The sequence below is a fragment of the Crinia signifera genome, chromosome 6 (assembly GCF_055691185.1).
Source record: "Crinia signifera chromosome 6, ASM5569118v1, whole genome shotgun sequence".
NCBI classification, from domain to species: Eukaryota; Metazoa; Chordata; class Amphibia; order Anura; family Myobatrachidae; genus Crinia; species Crinia signifera.
Window position 1 is genome coordinate 123,944,410 of NC_139222.1, and position 5,000 is coordinate 123,949,409.

General features: G+C 35.6%; 7 non-coding genes across 7 annotated transcripts; all 7 read right to left on the reverse strand.

Moving 5' to 3' along the window:
• Positions 1-326: 326 nt before the first annotated feature.
• Positions 327-398, reverse strand: TRNAP-AGG (transfer RNA proline (anticodon AGG)). Its single transcript has one exon. It is a non-coding gene; the product is annotated as a tRNA-Pro (tRNA).
• A 297-nt stretch (positions 399-695) lies between these two features.
• TRNAP-AGG (transfer RNA proline (anticodon AGG)) lies at positions 696-767 on the reverse strand. The gene has a single exon. It is a non-coding gene; the product is annotated as a tRNA-Pro (tRNA).
• Positions 768-1,229: 462 nt separating this feature from the next.
• TRNAP-AGG (transfer RNA proline (anticodon AGG)) lies at positions 1,230-1,301 on the reverse strand. The gene has a single exon. It is a non-coding gene; the product is annotated as a tRNA-Pro (tRNA).
• Positions 1,302-2,698: 1,397 nt separating this feature from the next.
• Positions 2,699-2,770, reverse strand: TRNAP-AGG (transfer RNA proline (anticodon AGG)). Its single transcript has one exon. It is a non-coding gene; the product is annotated as a tRNA-Pro (tRNA).
• Positions 2,771-3,433: 663 nt separating this feature from the next.
• TRNAP-AGG (transfer RNA proline (anticodon AGG)) lies at positions 3,434-3,505 on the reverse strand. Its single transcript has one exon. It is a non-coding gene; the product is annotated as a tRNA-Pro (tRNA).
• A 462-nt stretch (positions 3,506-3,967) lies between these two features.
• Positions 3,968-4,039, reverse strand: TRNAP-AGG (transfer RNA proline (anticodon AGG)). The gene has a single exon. It is a non-coding gene; the product is annotated as a tRNA-Pro (tRNA).
• A 295-nt stretch (positions 4,040-4,334) lies between these two features.
• Positions 4,335-4,406, reverse strand: TRNAP-AGG (transfer RNA proline (anticodon AGG)). The gene has a single exon. It is a non-coding gene; the product is annotated as a tRNA-Pro (tRNA).
• Positions 4,407-5,000: the final 594 nt, after the last annotated feature.

Consider the following 5,000-nt stretch of genomic DNA (forward strand, 5'->3'; position numbering starts at 1 on the left):
AAAGCGAGAATCATACCCCTAGACCAACGAGCCACCCCTGAAAGCTTCTCACGTCAGAATATTTTTTTTTTAAGTGAAACTCATATTATTTATGTAATAATTGAAAGAGCTGGATAAAATATTTAATGAATATTGTTGTGTTATGTTACTGAGATAATGGGGAATGTGTTTTTTTACCCAAAGTACCACCATATGGTTGAAAATGTACTACATACTCCTAAGTAATTACAAACTAATTGTGTAAAATGGCAAGAGCAAAATTCAATTGATGCTTTGAAATCAAGCATTTAACATCAATCATGGGCTCTAAAAGGCAGCTAAATGCTGGGCTCATCCGGGATTTGAACCCGGGACCTCTCGCACCCTAAGCGAGAATCATACCCCTAGACCAACGAGCCACCCCTGAAAACTTCTCACGTCAGAATAATTTTTTTTTTTAAAGTGAAACTCATATTATTTATGTAATAATTAAAAGAGCTGGATAAAATATTTGATGTATATTGTTGTATTATGTTACTGAGATAATGGGGAATGTGTTTTTTTTACCCAAAGTACCACCATATGGTTGAAAATGTACTACATACTCCTAAGTAATTACAAACTAATTGTGTAAAATGGCAAGAGCAAAATTCAATTGATGCTTTGAAATCAAGCATTTAACATCAATCATGGGCTCTAAAAGGCAGCTAAATGCTTGGCTCATCCGGGATTTGAACCCGGGACCTCTCGCACCCTAAGCGAGAATCATACCCCTAGACCAACGAGCCACCCCTGAAAACTTCTCACGTCAGAATAATTTTTTTTTTTAAAGTGAAACTCATATTATTTATGTAATAATTAAAAGAGCTGGATAAAATATTTGATGTATATTGTTGTATTATGTTACTGAGATAATGGGGAATGTGTTTTTTTTACCCAAAGTACCACCATATGGTTGAAAATGTACTACATACTCCTAAGTAATTACAAACTAATTGTGTAAAATGGCAAGAGCAAAATTCAATTGATGCTTTGAAATCAAGCATTTAACATCAATCATGGGCTCTAAAAGGCAGCTAAATGCTGGGCTCATCCGGGATTTGAACCCGGGACCTCTCGCACCCAAAGCGAGAATCATACCCCTAGACAAACGAGCCACCCCTGAAAGCTTCTCACGTCAGAATAATTTTTTTTTAAAGTGAAACTCATATTATTTATGTAATAATTGAAAGAGCTGGATAAAATATGCTGGGCTCATCCGGGATTTGAACCCGGGACCTCTCGCACCCTAAGCGAGAATCATACCCCTAGACCAACGAGCCACCCCTGAAAGCTTCTCACGTCAGAATAATTTTTTTTTAAAGTGAAACTCATATTATTTATGTAATAATTGAAAGAGCTGGATAAAATATTTAATGAATATTGTTGTGTTATGTTACTGAGATAATGGGGAATGTGTTTTTTTTACCCAAAGTACCACCATATGGTTGAAAATGTCCTAAATACTCATAAGTAATTACAAACTAATTGTGTAAAATGGCAAGAGCAAAATTCAATTGATGCTTTGAAATCAAGCATTTAACATCAATCATGGGCTCTAAAAGGCAGCTAAATGCTGGGCTCGTCCGGGATTTGAACCCGGGACCTCTCGCACCCTAAGCGAGAATCATACCCCTAGACCAATGAGCCACCCCTGAAAGCTTCTCACGTCAGAATAATTTTTTTTTTAAAGTGAAACTCATATTATTTATGTAATAATTGAAAGAGCTGGATAAAATATTTAATGAATATTGTTGTGTTATGTTACTGAGATAATGGGGAATGTGTTTTTTTACCCAAAGTACCACCATATGGTTGAAAATGTCCTAAATACTCATAAGTAATTACAAACTAATTGTGTAAAATGGCAAGAGCAAAATTCAATTGATGCTTTGAAATCAAGCATTTAACATCAATCATGGGCTCTAAAAGGCAGCTAAATGCTGGGCTCATCCGGGATTTGAACCCGGAACCTCTCGCACCCTAAGCGAAAATCATACCCCTAGACCAACGAGCCACCCCTGAAAACTTCTCACGTCAGAATAAATTTTTTTTTTAAAGTGAAACTCATATTATTTATGTAATAATTAAAAGAGCTGGATAAAATATTTGATGTATATTGTTGTATTATGTTACTGAGATAATGGGGAATGTGTTTTTTTTACCCAAAGTACCACCATATGGTTGAAAATGTACTACATACTCCTAAGTAATTACAAACTAATTGTGTAAAATGGCAAGAGCAAAATTCAATTGATGCTTTGAAATCAAGCATTTAACATCAATCATGGGCTCTAAAAGGCAGCTAAATGCTGGGCTCATCCGGGATTTGAACCCGGGACCTCTCGCACCCAAAGCGAGAATCATACCCCTAGACCAACGAGCCACCCCTGAAAGCTTCTCACGTCAGAATATTTTTTTTTTTAAGTGAAACTCATATTATTTATGTAATAATTGAAAGAGCTGGATAAAATATTTAATGAATATTGTTGTGTTATGTTACTGAGATAATGGGGAATGTGTTTTTTTACCCAAAGTACCACCATATGGTTGAAAATGTACTACATACTCCTAAGTAATTACAAACTAATTGTGTAAAATGGCAAGAGCAAAATTCAATTGATGCTTTGAAATCAAGCATTTAACATCAATCATGGGCTCTAAAAGGCAGCTAAATGCTGGGCTCATCCGGGATTTGAACCCGGGACCTCTCGCACCCTAAGCGAGAATCATACCCCTAGACCAACGAGCCACCCCTGAAAACTTCTCACGTCAGAATAAATTTTTTTTTTAAAGTGAAACTCATATTATTTATGTAATAATTAAAAGAGCTGGATAAAATATTTGATGTATATTGTTGTATTATGTTACTGAGATAATGGGGAATGTGTTTTTTTTACCCAAAGTACCACCATATGGTTGAAAATGTACTACATACTCCTAAGTAATTACAAACTAATTGTGTAAAATGGCAAGAGCAAAATTCAATTGATGCTTTGAAATCAAGCATTTAACATCAATCATGGGCTCTAAAAGGCAGCTAAATGCTGGGCTCATCAGGGATTTGAACCCGGGACCTCTCGCACCCAAAGCGAGAATCATACCCCTAGACCAACGAGCCACCCCTGAAAGCTTCTCACGTCAGAATATTTTTTTTTTTAAGTGAAACTCATATTATTTATGTAATAATTGAAAGAGCTGGATAAAATATTTAATGAATATTGTTGTGTTATGTTACTGAGATAATGGGGAATGTGTTTTTTTACCCAAAGTACCACCATATGGTTGAAAATGTACTACATACTCCTAAGTAATTACAAACTAATTGTGTAAAATGGCAAGAGCAAAATTCAATTGATGCTTTGAAATCAAGCATTTAACATCAATCATGGGCTCTAAAAGGCAGCTAAATGCTGGGCTCATCCGGGATTTGAACCCGGGACCTCTCGCACCCTAAGCGAGAATCATACCCCTAGACCAACGAGCCACCCCTGAAAACTTCTCACGTCAGAATAATTTTTTTTTTTAAAGTGAAACTCATATTATTTATGTAATAATTAAAAGAGCTGGATAAAATATTTGATGTATATTGTTGTATTATGTTACTGAGATAATGGGGAATGTGTTTTTTTTACCCAAAGTACCACCATATGGTTGAAAATGTACTACATACTCCTAAGTAATTACAAACTAATTGTGTAAAATGGCAAGAGCAAAATTCAATTGATGCTTTGAAATCAAGCATTTAACATCAATCATGGGCTCTAAAAGGCAGCTAAATGCTGGGCTCATCCGGGATTTGAACCCGGGACCTCTCGCACCCAAAGCGAGAATCATACCCCTAGACAAACGAGCCACCCCTGAAAGCTTCTCACGTCAGAATAATTTTTTTTTAAAGTGAAACTCATATTATTTATGTAATAATTGAAAGAGCTGGATAAAATATGCTGGGCTCATCCGGGATTTGAACCCGGGACCTCTCGCACCCTAAGCGAGAATCATACCCCTAGACCAATGAGCCACCCCTGAAAGCTTCTCACGTCAGAATAATTTTTTTTTTAAAGTGAAACTCATATTATTTATGTAATAATTGAAAGAGCTGGATAAAATATTTAATGAATATTGTTGTGTTATGTTACTGAGATAATGGGGAATGTGTTTTTTTACCCAAAGTACCACCATATGGTTGAAAATGTCCTAAATACTCATAAGTAATTACAAACTATTTGTGTAAAATGGCAAGAGCAAAATTCAATTGATGCTTTGAAATCAAGCATTTAACATCAATCATGGGCTCTAAAAGGCAGCTAAATGCTGGGCTCATCCGGGATTTGAACCCGGGACCTCTCGCACCCTAAGCGAGAATCATACCCCTAGACCAACGAGCCACCCCTGAAAACTTCTCACGTCAGAATAAATTTTTTTTTTAAAGTGAAACTCATATTATTTATGTAATAATTAAAAGAGCTGGATAAAATATTTGATGTATATTGTTGTATTATGTTACTGAGATAATGGGGAATGTGTTTTTTTTACCCAAAGTACCACCATATGGTTGAAAATGTACTACATACTCCTAAGTAATTACAAACTAATTGTGTAAAATGGCAAGAGCAAAATTCAATTGATGCTTTGAAATCAAGCATTTAACATCAATCATGGGCTCTAAAAGGCAGCTAAATGCTGGGCTCATCAGGGATTTGAACCCGGGACCTCTCGCACCCAAAGCGAGAATCATACCCCTAGACCAACGAGCCACCCCTGAAAGCTTCTCACGTCAGAATATTTTTTTTTTTAAGTGAAACTCATATTATTTATGTAATAATTGAAAGAGCTGGATAAAATATTTAATGAATATTGTTGTGTTATGTTACTGAGATAATGGGGAATGTGTTTTTTTACCCAAAGTACCACCATATGGTTGAAAATGTACTACATACTCCTAAGTAATTACAAACTAATTGTGTAAAATGGCAAGAGCA